This window comes from Leptodactylus fuscus, chromosome 7, assembly GCF_031893055.1.
Source record: "Leptodactylus fuscus isolate aLepFus1 chromosome 7, aLepFus1.hap2, whole genome shotgun sequence".
In the NCBI taxonomy this organism is placed as follows: Eukaryota; Metazoa; Chordata; class Amphibia; order Anura; family Leptodactylidae; genus Leptodactylus; species Leptodactylus fuscus.
In genome coordinates this window covers 64,097,013-64,117,502 of record NC_134271.1, presented here as the reverse complement: position 1 = coordinate 64,117,502, position 20,490 = coordinate 64,097,013, and positions in this window count along the sequence as shown.

Here is a 20,490-nt window from a genome sequence, read left to right as displayed (position 1 = left end):
GTATGATTTTTTTTTTTTTGTCCCCCTGGCAGGGCCGCCATCAGGAATTTTGGGGCCCCATACAGCCTAAGTGTCTGCCCCCCCCCCCCCCCCGCTGCCGCCATTTTAAAACTACTTTATTTTGCGACATACCAACTCTGTATTACATTTACCTTTATTTAGCAGCTTTACAAGGCTTAATCAGGCCCCAGTTCCCTCTCCACAGTGCCGCACACCCGATGCCCCAACAATCCCCCCCCCCCGTCCACCTTCTAACATCTTTCCACTGCACCCTGTACCCATACCTCCCAACTTTTGAAAAACCAAAAGAGGGACAAAATGTGCGGCGCGCAATTTAGCCCCACCCACCGTTATGTTGACTCCACCCATTCTCATTAATTTTTCATGTGCCCGCACACAGTATAATCCTCCTACAGTCACCCATACATTATATGTCCCCCCTCTATCTCTCCCCCAGCTTCATATACACCCTTCATCTGCACCCAGTTTCATGTCTCCCACCCAATCTCTGCCCCCAGATTCATGTCCGCCCATCCATTTCTGCCCCCAGTTTCATGTTCCCCTCTCCATTTCTCTGCCCCCAGATTCATGTCCCCTCCATCTCTGCCCCCATATTCATGTCCCCTCCATCTCTGCCCCCATATTCATGTCCCCTCCATCTCTGCCCCCAGATTCATGTCCCCTCCATCTCTGCCCCCATATTCATGTCCCCTCCATCTCTGCCCCCATATTCATGTCCCCTCCATCTCTGCCCCCAGATTCATGTCCCCTCCATGTCTGCCCCCATATTCATGTCCCTCCATCTCTGCCCCCATTGTCATGCCGTCCTCTCCATCTCTGCCCCCATATTCATGTCCCCTCCATCTCTGCCCCCATTGTCATGCCGTCCTCTCCATCTCTGCCCCATATTCATGTCCCCTCCATCTCTGCCCCCATTGTCATGCCGTCCTCTCCATCTCTGCCCCCATTGTCATGCCGTCCTCTCTCTGCCCCAGTTTCACGTTCCACATTACACTGACTGACTTACCTTCTCCTTCGTTTCCTCGCAGCTCTCTGCGCGCCTCTCTCTCACTGGCGCACAGTTATAGACGCGATGTGACGTCATCACATCGCGTCTACAAGCCAGTAGCGGAGGCGGCGAAGCGAGGAGCTGACACAGGTCAGCTACTTGCTTCAGCCGCATATGTGACAGCGAGAGAGGCGCGCAGCGGCGAAGCAAGGAGCTGACCTGTGTCAGCTCCTCGCTTCGCCGCCGGCTACTGGCTTGTAGACTCGATGGCTGAAGCGAGGAGCTGACCTGTGTCAGCTCCTTGCTTCGCCGCTGCCGCCGGCTACTGGCTTTTAGACGCGATGTGATCACATCGCGTCTACAAGCCAGTAGCAGCGGCGAAGCGAGGAGCTGACACATGTCAGCTCCTCGCTTCAGCTGCATATGTGTCAGGGAGAGAGGCGCGCAGCGGCGAAGCGAGAAGCTGACCTGTGTCAGCTCCTTGCTTCAGCCGCGTATGTCTTCAACTCAGATCTGCGTCCTCTGGATGCAGATCTGAGTTGAAATAGGACATACACAATGACTGCTACGGGCGCCAGGGGGCCGGCACACGGTGGCCGGCCAAAACCGGGCCCCCCCCATTTTTCAATTTGGCCGGGCCCCTGACGCCAGTACCAGTAGTACTGGCCTATCGGCGGCCCTGCCCCCTGGACAACCATTTTTACCACTGTGATAGTGTGAACCTAGAGGGCGCTGTAGAGCAACCAAAAGCAGGGTTGAAAAGGACCCTGACCACAGCCATACCTGAGAAAGGGGCTCAACTCCAGAGGGAGTGCACACAGCAGGGGAGTGCTGCTTGTGACCTGCAGAAGCAGGTGGATCGGGGATCAGTTAGAGACAGACAGGAGGTCTCTCCCAAGAAGGCTGGATTCCAGAAAGAGCCCAATTCCAGAGAGAGAGTGCTGCTGGTGACCTGCAGAAGCATGTGGATCGTGGACCTGTTAGAGACAGACAGGAGGTATGTCCCAAGAGAACTGGAATATAGAAGGGGTTTGAGTAAGCTCAGTGTGAGCCAGACTGGTGAGAAGAAATCTCAGTAAAGTATCTTGCTATCAGTAGGTTAGTCAGGGTTCCTGAAGTGAGGTATTGCCCTGTGTGTGGGCTAGGCTGTTTGTTATTTTCTGTTTCTGTTATAAGCTGAATAAAGCCACTTACGGTGGGTTCACACTAGCGCCCGCACTCTGTTCTGAGCTTGCAGAAGACAGAAAGCTGTCAGACCGGGTCCGGCCGTGAGCGCCGGTGAGCGTTTTATGCTCTCCGCCGTGAAACCGTTTTTTTAAAATCGGATACCGAGTACTGCATATCCAACTCTGTGTCCGGTTTAAAAAAAAAACAGTTTCGCGGCGGAGAGCATAAAACGCTCACCAGCGCTCACGGCCGGACATCTTTTAAACCCATTTAAATTAATGGCTTTGAAAGAGTCCTGCAGCTTTCCGTCTCCTGCTCTGTTTTGTGCAGGAAACGGAAACCTGTATGAACGGAGACCGGGCGCAGATGTGAACGAGCCCTTATTTTGTACTGCATTACCTGATCTGTTGTTTATCTGGCACCCAGCACCACCATCACCTCTGTAAATGCAGGAAAACCGCTACCTTTGATGCTAAATTACCCCCAATTGTCACACCTCGTAATGCTCTGCACCATGCTGCACTGAGCTTATCGTTAACGCTCAGTGTCGTAATAGTACAGCACTGTAATGCCATGGGCACAGGAGCTGTGCCTGTAGCATTACTTTCGGTTCTCAGCTGTGTTACAGGGCCAAGACCAGCTGCTGGAGTCGAAAGATATTCCGACTCCAGCGGATTAACCCCCTGGATGCCATGAGCAATAGAAATCACAGCATCAAGGGGGTCCTGGGGCAAGATTGCCCCTCAGATCCCCTGCAATAAGATTGCGGGTTCCAAGGGGTTGCCATGGCAGCAAGGAGGCCGGGCCACCCTGACTGTCTATGCATAGTTCCCATAAAAACTACTGTGCAATGTTCTGCAATACTATGCATTGCAGTACATTTCACAGGGAATCTGAGATCCCAGCTTCAGTCTCCCTTGTGGTACATGTAAAAAGGAAACAAACAACAATTTAAAATACACAATAATAAATAAACAAACAAAAAGTAAAAAAAACAAACACCTTAACATTTAAAAATATATAATGTAATCAAAAATAAATAAACATGTTAGGTATCCCTACATGCGTAAAAGTCCCCAATATCCAAAAATAGTATTAACCCCTTAAGCACCAGGCCATTTTTTGGTTTCGCATTTTTGTTTTTCCCTCCTCACATTTCAAGAGCCATAACTTTTTCATTTTTCAGTTCACAGAGTCACATGATGGCTTATTGTTTGCGGGACAAATTGTACTTTGTAATGGCACCATTCAATATGCTGTGCAATGTACTGGGAAGCTGGAAAAAAATTCAGAATGAGCTGCAATTGGAGAAAAAATGCATTTGCACCATTTTCATATGGGTTTAATTTTTTACAGCGTTTACTGTTTGGTACAAATGACATGTTACCTGTGTTCTACGTGCCAGTACGAACATGGTGATACCAAATTTATATAGTACTAGCTGGTACCCGCGACTTCGTCTGCGGTGATTGTAGCAGTGGGTATATACATAAGTGGGTAAGGTTTTCGTAGTGTGTATAAGGGATGGGATATGAAATGTAAGTTTGTATCTTGTTTTTGCTGTAATTCAGAGAATACGTGAGACTTTTGTGTTGAAGTTACTTTGTATTAGAGCTGCTATATATACGGTGTCGTGAGAAACTTTACATAGTGACTTTGGGACAGAAGTATTTTAAGTTAACCCTTTCCCGCCGATGGCATTTTTTGATTTGACTCCCCTCCTTCCAAACCCCATAACTTTTTTATTTCTCCGCTCCCAGAGCCATATGAGGTCTTAATTTTTCCTGGGACAAATTTTTCTTCCTGATGCCACCATTATTTATTCTATATCATGTACTGGGAAGCAGGGTAAAAATTCAGAATGGGGTGGATTTGAAGAAAAAATGCATTTCAGCGATTTTCTTACGGGCTTTGGTTTTACGGCGTTCACTGTGCAACCAAAATAACATGTCCCCTGTATTCTGTGTTTCGTTACGATTCCAGGGATACCAAATTTATATGGTTTCATTTACATTTTGACCCCTTAAAAAAAATCCAAAACTGTGTTAAAAAATTTTTTTTTTTGAAAAGTCGCCATAGTCCGACAGCCGTAACTTTTTTATATGTGCGTGTATGGGGATGTATAGGGTGTCTTTTTTTGCGGGACTGGGTGTACTTTGTAGTTCTACCATTTTCGGGAAATGTTATTGCTTTGATCACTTTTTATTCAAATTTTTATCAGAATCAAAACAGTGAAAAAATGGCAGTTTGGCACTTTTGACCATTTTTCCCGCTACGGCGTTTACCGAACAGGAAAAATATTTGTATAGCTTTGTAGAGCGGGCGATTCCGGACGTGGGGATACCTAACATGTATGTGTTTCACAGTTTTTAACTACTTTTATATGTGTTCTAGGGAAAGGGGGGTGATCTGAATTTTTAATCCTTTTTAATTTTTTTTTATATTTTTTTTACTTTTTTTAAACTTTTTTTTTTTGCATGTATTAGACCTCCTAGGGGTATTGACATGGGTGGGCGGTGTCGCGGATTGTCAGAGCGGTGGGGGTCGGCAAACATGGCTGCTCCGGAGCGTTAAAGAGAGCCTCCTGAAGTATCGTTAAGGTGAGGGGCAAAGTGGTAAAGTATATGTATATGTGATTGTGTGGGGTTAGGGGCTAAGCTGTAGAGGGTAATAGGAATTTTGTGGCTTGCTATGGTCCAAAGTGTGTGAGATTGCAGAGATGGTGGTGGGAGTTTGGGTTTTGTGGGGGTCCTGGCACAAACGTATGTGCGCTATTGTGACGAAAAGTAGCCTATTGCGCAATCGGGTGTATTAGCTATGTTTGTGGAAAATTTCAGCCAAATCGGTGGAGCGGGTTTTGCGTGATTGAGGAACAAACATCCGAACATCCAAAACTCACAAACCCACAAACTTTCACATTTATAATATTAATAGGATTTTTAATGTTTTGATACTTTTTAAAAAATGAAAAACTTTACAAAATAGAAAAAAAAAGTGTCATCATGTAAAAGTGTCACACCTGTAACTTTTTCATATTTACATGTATGGAGCTGGGTGCGGTGTCTTTGGGTGCATGCACACTACGTAACGCCGGGCGTGTATGAGAGCCGTACACGCCGGCGTTACAGCAGGGCTGCCGAACACTTCCCATTCACTTCAATGGGAGCGCTCGTAAACGCCGCTGTTACGAGCGCTCCCATTGAAGTGAATGGGAAGTGTTCGGCAGTCTGCTGTAATGCCGGCGTGTACGGCTGTGATACACGCCCGGCGTTACTCAGTGTGCATGCACCCTTTTTATGCGGGACAAGATGACATTTTTATTGATACCATCTGGGGTTTGATCATTTTTTATTAAATTTTTCATAGGAGGCAAAGTGTTGAAAAAAACACTATTTGGCTATTTTTATGTTTTGCCGCTACGCCGTTCATAGTATGGGATAAATGTTTGGGCATTTTGGAGCACGGGGATACCTAATATGTTTATGTTTAATGTTCTTTATTTACTTTTATATCTGATCTAGGGAAAGGGGGGTGATTTGAACTTTTATTTTTTTTTTTTTATATTTTAAAAAACTTTTTTTTTCTTCTTCTTTTACATTTACAGTAATCCTCCAGCGTGTGGTACTGTATGCAGACATAGATATCTAATCATCTAACCAGACTTTGAGAAAGGAAGCTATTTTATCCGAAACGCGTCAGTCTGGCGCAGTTTCCATCTTTGTAACCTGCGTGTGAAGATTTACAGTTGTGGATACAATAAAGAGGAGTTTTAACTTTCCATGAGGCTGCGCTGGTACTATTTCGAATGATTTGCATGTTACACAGCTCCGGGCCGAGGGAGACAGTTCTGTGCGACAGCTGTTTATGAAGGAAAGTGAAGGTGGTGAAAGGATATCATTGAACATCTAACACTGCTACTGGTGGCTGAGTATTCCCCCCTTTTCTTTTCCCATTGATTGTAATCGATATCTAATCCTCATGTCGGCATGTGGTACTGTGTGCAGACGTGTGTATTTAATCCTCCAGCATGTGGAACTGTGTAGACGCGTGTATCTAATCCTCTGGCATGTGGTATTGTGTGCTGACTTGTTTATCTAATCCTCCAGCATGTGGTACTGTGTGTAGATGCGTGTATCTAATTCTCTGGCATGTGGAACTGTGTACAGACTCACTTATCTAATCCCCCCACGAGTGGTATTGTGTGCAGATGCGCATATCTAATCCTCCGCCGTGTGGTATTGTGTGCAGTGGCACATATCTAATCCTCTAATGTGTGCAGACGGGAGTATCTAATCTTGCAGCATGTGGAACTGTGTGCAGATGTGCATATCTAATCCTACGGCGTGTGTAACTGTGTATAGACACACGTATCTAATCCTCTGGCATGTGGAACTGTGTGCAGATGCACGTATCTAATCATCCGGCTTGTGTAATTGTGTGTAGATGCATGTACAGTCCTATGAAAAAGTTTGGGCACCCCTATTAATCTTAATCATTTTTAGTTCTAAATATTTTGGTATTTGCAACAGCCATTTCAGTTTGATATATCTAATAACTGATGGACACAGTAATATTTCAGGATTGAAATGAGGTTTATTGTACTAACCGAAAATGTGCAATATGCATTAAACCAAAATTTGACCGGTGCAAAAGTATGGGCACCTCAACAGAAAAGTGACATTAATATTTAGTAGATCCTCCTTTTGCAAAGATAACAGCCTCTAGTCGCTTCCTGTAGCTTTTAATCAGTTCCTGGATCCTGGATAAAGGTATTTTGGACAAACAATTCAAGTTCAGTTAAGTTAGATGGTCGCCGAGCATGGACAGCCCGCTTCAAATCATCCCACAGATGTTCAATGATATTCAGGTCTGGGGACTGGGATGGCCATTCCAGAACATTGTAATTGTTCCTCTGCATGAATGCCTGAGGATCTGGAGCGGTGTTTTGGATCATTGTCTTGCTGAAATATCCATCCCCGGCATAACTTCAACTTCGTCACTGATTCTTGAACATTATTCTCAAGAATCTGCTGATACTGAGTGGAATCCATGCGACTCTCAACTTTAACAAGATTCCCGATGCCGGCATTGGCCACACAGCCCCAAAGCATGATGGAACCTCCACCAAATTTTACAGTGGGTAGCATGTGTTTTTCTTGGAATGCTGTTTCTTTTTGGACGCCATGCATAACGCCTTTTTTTATAACCAAACAACTCAATTTTTGTTTCCAAAATGAAGCTGCCTTGTCCAAATGTGCTTTTTCATACCTCAGGCAACTCTATTTGTGGCGTACGTGCAGAAACGGATTCTTTCTCATCACTCTCCCATACAGCTTCTATTTGTGCAAAGTGCGCTGTATAGTTGACTGATGCACAGTGACACCATCTGCAGCAAGATGATGCTGCAGCTCTTTGGAGGTGGTCTGTGGATTGTCCTTGACTGTTCTCACCATTCTTCTTCTCTGCCTTTCTGATATTTTTCTTGGCCTGCCACTTCTGGGCTTAACAAGAACTGTCCCTGTGGTCTTCCATTTCCTTACTATGTTCCTCACAGTGGAAACTGACAGGTTAAATCTCTGAGACAACGTTTTGTATCCTTCCCCTGAACAACTATGTTGAACAATCTTTGTTTTCAGATCATTTGAGAGCGGGCTGTCCATGTTCGGCGACCATCAAACTTAACTGAACTTGAATTGTTTTGTAGAAAGAAATGGTCCAAAATACCTTCATCCAGGATCCAGGAACTGATTAAAAGCTACAGGAAACGACTAGAGGCTGTTATCTTTGCAAAAGGAGGATGTACTAAATATTAATGTCACTTTTCTGTTGAGGTGCCCATATTTTTGCACCGGTCAAATTTTGGTTTAATGCATATTGCGCATTTTCTGTTAGTACAATAAACCTCATTTCAATCCTGAAATATTACTGTGTCCATCAGTTATTAGATATATCAAACTGAAATGGCTGTTGCAAACACCAAAATATTTAGAACTAAAAATGATTAAGATTAATAGGGGTGCCCAAACTTTTTCATAGGACTGTATCTAATCCCGCGGCGTTTTTTAACTATGTGCGTTGGTGCATATCCAATCCTCCGGCGTGTGGCATTGTGTGCAGTGGCACGTATCTAATCCTGCGGTGTGTGGAACTGCGTGCAGAGGTGCGTATCTAATTCTCCAGCATGTGGTATTGTGTGCAGTGGTGCGTATCCAATCCTCTGGCATGTGGTATTGTGTGCAGTGGCGTGTATCTAATCCTCTGGCGTGTGGTATTGTGTGCAGATGCGCATATCTAATCCTCCGGCCATCGTGTGGTACTGTGTGAAGATGTGCGTATCTAATCCTCTGGTGTGTGATACTATTTGCTGACTTGTGTATCTAATCCTTTGGCATGTGGAACTGTGGGCAGACGTGTGTATCTAATCCTCTGGCATGTGATACTGTGTGCTGACCTGTATATCTAATCCTCCAGCGTGTGGTATTTTGTGTAGATGCATGTATCTAATCCTCTGGCATGTGGAACTGTGTGCATATGTGCCTATCTAATCTTTTGGTGTGTGGAACTGTGTGCAGACGTGCGTATCTAATCCTTCGGCTTGTGGAACTGTGTGCAGATGCGCGTAATCTAATCTTTTGGCTTGTGGAACTGTGTGCAGATGCGCATATCTAATCCTCTGGTGTGTGATACTGTGTGCTGACCTGTATATCTAATCCTCCAGCATGTGGTATTTTGTGTAGACGCATGTATCTAATACTCTGGCATGTGGAACTGTGTGCAGACATGCGTATCTAATCTTTTAGTGTATGGTACTTTGTGCAGACACGTGTATCTAATCCTCTGGCGTGTGAAACTGTGTGCAGACGCGCGTATCTAATCCTTCGGCTTGTGGAACTGTGTGCAGATGCACGTAATCTAATCTTTTGGCTTGTGGAACTGTGTGCAGACGCGCGTATCTAATCCTCTGGTGTGTGATACTGTATGCTGATCTGTGTATTTTGTCCTCTGACGTGTGATACTGTGTGCTGACCTGTGTATTTAATCCTCCAGTGTGTGGTACTTTGTGCAGACGCATGTATCTAATCCTCTGGCATGTGGAACTGTGTGCAGACGCTCATATCTAATCTTTCAGCGTGTGGTACTTTGTGCAGACGCGCATATCTGATCCTCTTCCATGTGATACTATGTGCTGACCTGTGTATCTAATTCTCCAGGGTGTGGTAATTTGTGCAGACGTGCGTATATAATCTTTCGGCTTGTGAAACTGTGCAGACGCGTGTATCTAATCCTCTGACATGTGATACTGTGTGCTGACCTGTGTATCTAATCCTCTGATGCGTGTATCTCAGCTTGGATATCAGTGTTGGATTATACTTGTGCAGTGACTGTGTGTATTGCAGTTGGAATGTGAGTGAAAGACTTGCAGGTTTGTTTTGGCAAGTGGGGGGGGGGGGTCTGGGTCTAGGGAAAGCTGTATCTCCGTAACGGTACGTCTGAGTGAGTTGGGTTTTCATCTTAAACCTTCCCGGACACCTGAAGTATCTGTGTGCCAAATTTGGTGAAGATCGGTCCAGTCGTTTGGTCAGGCATAAAGAACAGACAGACAGACAAGAATTCATTTTTATAATATAGAGAGACAAGGCAAAAGGCATCAGTGACCCCACAGAAGTTACTGGGAAAATAATTTGGTGTGCCAAATATACTATGCACAACTTACATATTGACTTTTCACCATTCGCTTTGGATTCACGTATTTTGGGGAAAATTAATGCCCACTACACCCCTTGATACATTCTTTGAGGGGTGCGGTTTTCATAATGGGGTCTCTCCCTAAGGGATTCCACTTACTGGCATTTTATGGGCTCTGCAAACATTTACAACAGTATCATACATGTGCCATAAACTGCAGTTTGGGCACACAGTAGGGCTCAGATGTGAAGAAGTGCTAGGTGGCTTTTGGAGTGCAAATTTAGATTGTTGCTTTTTAAACGCTATATCGTGTTTGCAGAGACCCTAAAATTGCCACTACAAAATGGGATAATTTCTTGGGTAATACTGGCATCTCTGATGCTCTGCAAAAAGAACATGACGTTCAGAAATCAATGTCATTTTTGGGGGGTTTCTATTGTACTGATACTTTAGGGCCTCTGCAAAAGTGACATGTCACCCAAACACTATTCCAGCAAAATCTCCAAAATCCAAATAGTGTACTTTTTTATTTTGAGTTACGCCATATACCCATGCAACATTTTATGATCACATATGGGGTATTGCCGTGTTCAGGAGAAATTGTGTAATGAACGGTGACATTTTTTCTCTGTTAACCCGTTGTATATATGAAAAAGTTGGGGCTAAATGGGCAGTTTTCTTGGGGGAAAAAAAGCTATTTTTAACTTTCACGTCCCAATGCTCATTATAACCCTTGATAACTTCTATATGAGGTGTATTTTCCAAAATGGGGTGACTTTTGGGGGGTTTCCATTGCATTGGTACTCTAGGAGCTCTGCAAATGTGACATGTCACCCAAAAATGTTTCCAGCAAAAATCTGCCCTCCAAAAGCCAAATAGCACTCTTTCCATTCTGAGCCCCACCATGTACCCATTCAGCAATATAATTGTGTAACAAACTGAGGGTGCTTTTTCTCCTGTAACCCCTTGTGAAAAATGAAAACTTTTGGGATAAAGTGACATTTTAGTAATTTTTCATTTACACATCCCAATGCTTATACAACCTCTTGATAAATTCCTTGAGGGTTGTCGTTTCCAAATCAGGACTTGGAACTAGCTGGCAGACCTAGAAAATACTCAGACTCCAGCGGCTTAACCCCCCAGATGCCGTTATCAGTAGCAATCATGGCATCTGGGTGATTAGGGGGTGTGGGGATTTGCTCAGGTAGATGCTTGTAGCAGTGCAGGAAACAGGGACACAGACACTGGGTTGCACACAAGTTCAGGCTTTATTCACTTGTAGTGCATACATTGCCTTTGCAAAGGCACAAATAACAAAAAACAAACACCTTCTCGGCTGAGAACTGACTTAAAGCGGTTGTTCCATCACAAGGATCCTATCTATACTGCTTGATAATGTGAATGTAAGACTTTTCCTAAATACATTGCTTCAATAAAACTGCTTTGTTTGTCCACTATATCACTTTATTCATTTTTTTTTTTTTACACATCCCTTGACTTATCTGGTCATAAGGCAAGTGATGTATCTGCTGCTCTGAGGGGGGAGGGGCTAAGTGCACGGGAGCGCGCCTGGAGGAGGGGGGGTGTAGTTTACCCTTTGGGGGGAAGGGGCTGCCAATACAGACCCGGCATCCGCTGTAATAGAGAGGCGGATGCTGGGGAGGGTTAGACGCCGGCACAGGTGCCTGCAACATCGCTTTGCCAGCGTCTATCCCTCCCCGGCATCCGCCTCTCTATTGCAGCGGATGCCGGGTCTGTATTTGCATTGTGAAGGCTAGACTGATCTCACCATCTATGAGCGTGCACGGGTTGAGCGTGTGATGAGATTGCAGGGTTCAAGGGGTTGCCATGACAGACAGGTGGTCAAACAACATCCTCTTGGCATCTTTTCCCTATAATTTATATGTTATAACGTATTCAAAGCCCCAAGAAACAGGGGCTGTTTCTATAGACTTAGAGAAGCAGTTAAGAACATCATCTGACCAGTCGATAAGAGCAAGCAGCCCCTGTAATATACCTGTCCACCATCCAGACTCAGGGGGCACCTTCATTACACACCGCTGTTTTATACCCAGGTCATTGTTGCCTTTGCTATCAAAGAGAAACCTGGACTGCAGGCCCCAACACTGCGGAGATGCAGCTTTTTTTGCTGTAGATTTTGCTGCCTTTTTTGAATCAAAGCCAAGAATGGCTACAAGGAATGGGAGATACTGTATGTATGAAGCTCTTATACTTCTACCTTTTACTCAATCCACTTCTGGCGTTGGCTCAAAATAAAAAAACACATTAATATCACATTGAGGGGGTTCAGACCTGCTATTTGGGACTACTGCCAGACAGCCTTTGCAGTGTATGGAGGCAGAAGCAGGGGTGCTCCACATACTGTGTGACAGTGGAGCCACGAGACATTACTGCAGCTCAGCTCCCCTTGAAATCTTGATCTGTGTGTTGACTGAATGTTGGTCCTTACCAATAACGATGGCCTATAGAAAAATGTGAAAGACCCTTTTTAATCTAAATTTATTTCAGTTATAGGAACTCCTTTAAAATTAACCGCCAACATCTCTTGGGAGAGTCTAGACTGGTAGTCTGAGTGTATTGGGAATCCCTTGTCACTTCCTTGTATATGAAATGTGTTCAATTCTTTCAGATGATGCTGTCTGATAAGATGGGATACCTTTCCTGCAAGATGATTCTCAACAAGTCTTTGTCCAGTATCTGACACCTTCTCACACTATCCCACTCAAGGGTGCACTACCCTTATGTTAAGACATTCTTCCCTTCCCCCCTTTTTTCCCCTTGTCTGTACTGTCTATTTAAGTTGAACACGTTAATAAGAAACACATTACTTAGGTCAGCCAAAAACATCCAAGATGGCTGCATGGGAAGCATCGTTCTGTCAGTTTATACTGCTTGCCTTTGTTTCTTGCACTTCTCATCATGGACTCCAGAGATAAACTGTTTACTGAATACCACCCCGGAGAAGACATCTGGCCTGAAATGTTCTGTGTCTTTAAATCATTTTGGTATCAGAGTTTATTGAGTCCACTTTCTTGAAGCCAAGTAGACTCACACTGCCACAATGACTCATATAACAGCTCAGACTCTGGACTATGATACTTTAATCTGAATTAACCCACTGAGGTCTAAACATTGTGGGAAGAATATAGAACAGCTCACTGCAGCTTAAAGTGCGCATTGGTTTTTCTAGGCTTATAAAAAATAATACTAAATCAGTACAGTATATAATAAACCTTATTGGAACTTATTAATACACTTTGGTGTAAGTCAGCTAAATCAACAAGGGAAAAGGTGCACATTTTGGTACCTGGCAGTTTTGTACCATAATTTTGCCTTTTCCTTTTCTTTCCACCAGCCATGTCACTTTCTAAACTGGTGGGTAGGGATGGCTGGTGAAGGGAGGAGTCTTGAAGGCCCAACACATTTAGGCCGGGAAAAATCGTGGTGTTTTACTGTAAGGGCAAAGTGGTTGGGATTCTAGCGAATCCCATGCCCACTTTGCAGTAAAAACTGCGGTGAGGGGTTTTGGAAATCGCAGCATGTCAATCATACCTATGGAAACGCCGGCGGTTTCCCCATAGGTATAATTGTAACAGCGTTATGGCTGCTCTAAGAGCCGCTTGTTGCATAGCTTGCTCAATCCTTCTCAGCTCCGCTTGAGAACTCTGTTGACTTCTGGCTACCTTCATAGCTCTCGTTTTTTTGGGGGTTTTTTTTGTGACAAATTAGATTTTCTTTTTCCCGCCATGTTTAAAATTGGGAAACTGCCAATTTGGATTCAAGAGGATTTCCCATCTCAGTGTCTCCGCATGCTGCCTAGAGTGTCTGCTTCTCATTTCCTGTATTTCTTTCCCCTCTCCTCCCTCTGGCTGACCAGGACACAGAACACTTATGCAGATCAGATAATATGTAAATGTCTGTACAGAATGGACTTAGTGTTATCTGTGTGTTTACATAGAGAGATAACAGACCAGGCTTTACCAGCAAAGTGCAATTAGCTGAATTGTCCTGCAGTTTAACATAATATATTAACATAAATTCATAACAGTAGTGAAGCCATGTCATTTACCAGGATGTGTTATGTGTTAATCCAGGCTACAAATTATCTATGTGCCAAATTTCATCCAAATCCATTCAGCAGTTCTTGCGTGATTGAGTAACAAACATACAAACTTATTTATAATATTAGTAGGAAAATGAATCCAGGCTGCAAAACGGACAGAAATAGGACCTGTCCTGAGTTTTGTCCCTCATGGCTTCGTATACGAACCTGTGCAAATACATGGTCGTGTGTATGGGGCCATAAGAACATAATGGATTGGTGCACTAGCACACTGTCAACGCACATGGAGACCAAGTAGCTGATTTTTTTGCAGATATTTGTGTATGTGATTGAAAATCATTTCCATTCATCAAAATGGAGTTTTGATGTATGTAGATTTCTGCAAGCTCTGTTTAAGTGAAATTTCTGCAACAAAATCTCCAGGGTGAAGACACTCTTAAAATTACTTACATTATCAATCCAAGCCAAGGGCCTGGGTCTGTATTAGAGAAAAGCATTCTATTTTTCTCAGAAAGTTGGCAGAGTTTTCTTCTGTGGACTTTCTGCCTCTATTACACCTATAGAGAAAATGTCAGCGTTTCCATAGGTATAATTGACATGCTGCAATTTTAAAAGACAAAAGCATTTTTGAAACTGCAACTTTTCTGCAATGTGTGGATGGGATTAGTCAGAAACTCATCCACGTTGCAGATAATATAAAACACTACGGCTTTTGCTGCAGTGTTTCCATACACTGTTTTCACAACGTGGGGTCTTGGGACTTACAGAGCAAAAGGTGCAATGTCTGCCATAGCATGTATTCACCTTTGTAACAAGTTCTTTTGGGGTTGAACACTTCCATAATACAGCATCTGTAGGAAAACGGAAGTATGTTTCATGGCTGATATATGATGGACCATGCTGTTGTGAGTATGAGAGTTAATAGTGTATAACAACCCCACCTTGGGTACCTGAAGATCATGTCTTAGAAACTGAACCACACATAACTCAAACTACCCCAACATCCTAAGCACTCCAGCAATGGAACTGATGAGCCTGCCCTCCATGGTGTGAATGGTGGCCTGTTCTCTTTTCTTATTTCCTCCTCTTCTGAGCACAAGTCTTGCTATTTATTTGATCTCATGTGACTCACATTTTTGAAAGCCTTTTCTGTGTTTTCTCTGCAGTGAACAATTCCCCAGGAATCAGAGAGCAAAACCACAAAAATGCAGTTTGTGACCATACTCGCAAAGGCAAAAAATGAAGGTGGTTTTGCCTGTATAAACAATGGCATTTTTATTGGTGAAGCATCACAGTCACTTCTCTTGAAACTAGAAGTCAAACTAAAAGAGAAAAATCATATGATCAGCTAATGTTGTGGTGCAAAAATGGCCGAGACTACCAAGGAACTTAAATTGTAGGACTTTGTCATTTTCCAGAAGACCATCCAAATTATTCATAAATTTGACTAAAACAATGATCTTCAAAGTAACATTAAGGCCAGGGACGCAAAGGGTAAGTCGAAGTGGGTTAGCCGAGTCAGAATTGCTGGCAGCTAAGGGCTGCAATATACAATAATGTTGCCTAAAAACAGCACAAAGTGTTTTGAACTTGCAGCATATCAAATATTGCTGTGGGTTTGTCTGTGGTTTTATAGGGAGTCTATAACTAACCCCAAGCATATTCTACTGCCACCACTGCATTACATAGCACATTACACTGATAAACAACATACCTTTGTCATATATGTCACTTTGTAGATCTGGAGAAGAACAACTTTAAGTCTTATGCAAATGAGGCAGTTGGTGCATTGGGGGCAGCTCTATAACTTTAGGAGCACTGCTCTTGCTGCTTAGGTAGGATGGATAATATCATAGCAGTAGGAACAACAACTGCGAGGGGCAACCCCTGTGCAGCTGCGTAGATTGCACATTGAGTATGTTATCCCCTGTAGGTGTACATTTATTTTGCATTGAGGCAAATCATTAGAGCTTTATGTAATTATTTTATTAGAGGATACTTTACAGAGGTTCTGAATCAGTAAAGTTTATATACAGATCATTATCTAGAAATCTAATTTTGCTTCTCAATGTTATTAGAGCGATACAGGACAAGTTATGCCGCACAGAATCATCTTTCCGTAAAATGCACCCCCCATGTGTTTGTATGGGCAGCATGGCTCTGCTGTGTTAGCCACTATATGTACTTAGTGTAAAAACTACTACTCCAGTGTAGTGTGGCTTATGAGTTTGTTTGTATTAGACTCCATAAAATATAATTAGTAGGTGCAGCCAAGTACAACACTGGAGAGCTCATCCGCCTGTACAGGGAGAAAGCTGTCAGTCAGCAGTGGGAGGGGGTAGGAGCCTTCCTTATATGAATACTAGGGTTCAGTGTTCTGCTCTGGCTGCAGATGATAAACAGTAATTTTACATGAATCCTTGTTAATGCAACTGGGATTCCCAGGATTTTCCTGTTTTCAGGTCCTCTCACCCTGTAACCTAATGAATAGTAACTTTCACTGGGCTGACTTCAGTGCAGTGAATATTAATAAGGAGATTGCTAGAAGGTCCTCTGTCAATTTAAAGTTTGAATTTAAAGTTTTTCATTAGTTATAAACCAGGATTTTTTTTTTTTTTTTTTTTGTAGATTGTGAGCCCCATATTGGGATCACAATGTACTTTTTTTTTTTCCTATCAGAATGTTTTTGTAGAGTGGGAGGAAGTCCACACAAACACAGTGAGAACATACAAACTCCTTACAGATGTTGTTCCTGGCGGGATTTGAACCCAGGACTCCAGCGCTGCAGAGCTAACTACTGAGCCACCATGTTGCCCCATGAGCCAGGATTTGAACTCACAAAGCAGAGTATGCAAGGCTGTTACCCTGACTGAGCCGCAGTTTCAATAGAGGTTTTTATCTTATACCAAGCTGCAATAGTATTATACTGTGCCTATATAATGCATTGGTATATAGAGATGTTATTATATGCCAATACATTGTATACTTAAAAACATATTTTAAGCAGATGCAGAGAAAAGCATACCTAATGGAAAAAATATTGAAATAAGACTTAAGCATTTTTTTAAATTATTAAATTATATATATATATATATATATATATATATATATATATATATATATATATATATATATATAGTAAGCTGATGGCTGGTCAGGTAATGGAGGGGGTGTACATCTCACCCAGACTACTAAGGTGGGTGAGATGAGAAAACTCCAGAAATGTTTGTTGTCAGCAGACAACTTTCGTCTGCTGAGCATTTTGGTAAATGCTCAGTACTGGGCTGGATTTTTAGGAATGACAGGTAGGATTGGCAGTGGGACCTGTCATTCTACCCCCCTCCAGTCCATACTTTGAGGATGTTCCGGCAGCGACTCAGCTGCAGAGAGTCTCCTCGTCAAGGAGGCTTAAGAAGTCAGCTCCAGCAGCAACTCTTGAATTTACATAAACCAGCAGAATAGATAGGATCTAAGAGATGGGTATACCCCTTAAAATGATAACCCAAGCAGTAAGAAATCTTCAGTAAAGCCACCAGCCGATGATGTAGCAATATGGACAGCTGATGTAGCATTCATACTTGGGTTCTGATATGTTAGCAGACTGAAAGGGCCCCCTGCACATAGGAAGATACTAGTGTTACAAATTGGACATGGAAGGAAGGGTCCAATCACAGACTTTGCTTGAAGCAATGTGTGCTCAGGTAAACTGCCTGTGATAGTTTTTTATGCATTTTTTGACGCCGGTTCATGTAGGTTCTCTACTTCCATCAGTAATGTTATATACACATGCCAAGACATAACATCTTGTAGTAATATGCTGCCCCCTTGTGGAACTTAAGAGTCTTTTGTTAAAACATAACTAAACTTTCAAACAACTTTTGATTTTCTTTTGTGTAGTATTTGTGTCATGAATACATTTTATAATACTCTTTATTAACAAATTTTGGCTCTTTTGTGTTAAATCCTGCATCTCTTAATTTTTTTTCCTTGCTGTTCCTGTTTCTCATTGAGTAGCGGCTTGTGTAAAATGAAAAGAAAATGAGGGTGGTGAGGGGTCACTTCAAAAAGTTATATCTCAGGCGTTATACACATATAAACTTGCTTTTGGTGTCATGCGAAAGAGATTTTTTTTCTTATATGACGGTTGCATTGCTATCTATAATATTTCCAAAGATATCACTGTTTGAAAACACAGTCAGAATATTTCTATGTATCTGCAGCTATTATTATTATTTATTATTATTATTATTTACATACCCTGATCATGACTATATTTTCAACCAGTGATATCTCTGGAAATAGTAGAACTATAACCTTAGTGTCATATGAAAAAAGAGAATCTCTTCTTTCATATTAGTTTACACTTCTCTGGTGGTTAAATGTAGTAGAGGGATCAATGTTACTAACTTGTATGCTAGGGAAGATAAGGGTGAAATCACATGGTATAATGTTCTATTGGTGTTTCCACGCGAAGTAACAGGGCATTATACTGTGTGAAGGTCACTAATGGGGCATTATACTCTGTAGGGGGCACTAAGAATCTTTATACTGTGTGGAGGGCATTAAGAAGCATTATACTGTACAGGGGACACTTACGGTAGGGTTAATGCATGATTCAATTTTATTAAAAGTTCCACCTGTCCTAAAACAGCACACAGGGGCAGGAATACCCCATGCGTGGTGTTTCTGTTTGGACTAAGGGAAAACTGATTATCTACATAATCAACGATTATTTTACAACACACACACACTTACCGCTGTTCTTCAGTATTAATAAATGTCTAAAGAGGCAGCAGAGATCGATGATCATCCCTGCTTCCTGCGCACAAAATGTACAGGCAGCAGGGAGGATTACCGATTCCTGCTGCTGCAGTAATATATTAATAAGAGAGGGCAGTGCTTGGAGATGAGTAGTTTCCCCCAGCCACTGTGATTGTGGAGCCAGGGGACTGAGCATCCCCTGTTTGGGCTGTAGTGTACCAACTGAACTATCCTCTCCACCTGTTCTGCACCAATCTGACAGATCAGTGTAGGGCAAGGAGGGAGAGAGCTGTGCAGATACAGGTGCAGTACTGTGATCAGGAGCATTAAGGCCCCTTGTACATGAACAAGTGTGGCTGAGTGTTATCCAAGTGCGTTCCATGATGTGCTTACCTCTATGGAGGCTACAGGGACTGTATAATAAGACCATTTCTATACTTTTTGTTTTCATTGTAAACACACAAGGGATGAGAACAGTTTGGATAGGAGATTATTTAGGAATTTTTAGAATGACTGCAGCAAGTGAATTTTGGCAACATTATTGAAAAGAATAATTGGCTGCCACCTAGTGTCCAAATTAGAATTTACTAATTTAGATTGGACAGAGCACATTTCTCAGCATGTCTTATGTCCTCCAATACAGCATCTTGCTTGACCTTGAAGTCTATTCTATAGAATGTCTAGGGAAAGTATGTAACTATTCTCACATTTCATACATTGCCTAAAAACGCCGGGCATTCTATACAATGCTTAGGTGTTGTATACAATGTCTGCTTTTCATACATTGCTGGTAACATATACATAAAAATGAATTTCTGCCGTCTGTTCTTTATGCATGGCCAAATGCCTAGTCCAATTTGCACCAAGTTTGGCACCTAGATAAATCAGCTACTTCAGAAGATTGTATACTTCTTTTCAGCTTTCTATGACCTACCATTCTCCACATATTCACAAAAGCAAATATATCACCACTGGCTTCCACAGCAAGGATATGATATGACCTGTATTAGCCAATTGAAGTTTGCAAGTCCTTGATTCATCATAGCCTTAATGACATACACTATTGTCAGAGGATTGCAGCACGGATGTGGCTAAATAATTGCGCACCAACCTCTGTGTTCACACCCCTGCTGTGACTGTCACTAGTTGGCCTCATTGTCCATGTTCAACCCGGTGGGTTAGGGCTTCATTTATTAGTGGCATAGTTAGTTCTTCTCACTCGAATCATGTGCCAACAGATGCTGAAGTGTAGGGTGTGTTAGCTGCGATGGGCTGGTGGGTGAAGCTGAGGCAGTGCATGAAGTCCACATGAAATGGGTGGAACCAAGAAGAAGTCTTCATGAAGTATAGCGTTCACTGACATTATCAGAGAATTGTATATTCTTATCTTTGCTGATATACGCCATTATCATAGGATAACAACAAGCAAGTCCTGTATTACACCAGTGGAAAAAATCAGCCTTCCTCAATTCGATGGAATCCTTTACACTTGCGGTTTATACCGAGGCAATTCCAGGTACTTTCTCTAATACACTAATATATTATAAACCACAATTAGATCTTAATGCATTTGAATGTAAAACAATGCATTGTACAATGCAAATGCATATATAACCTACAAAATTAAAAGGAAAAAATACACATAGTAGGAAATGAGAGCAGTGTATCATGTCAGCACATAGCAACCAGCATCGATAACTTCATCACACGTTGTCACAGCAACACACACTAGGCGCACTCCCCCTTGATGTTAGTGCATGGCAAGGTCTCAATCAGACGTCTG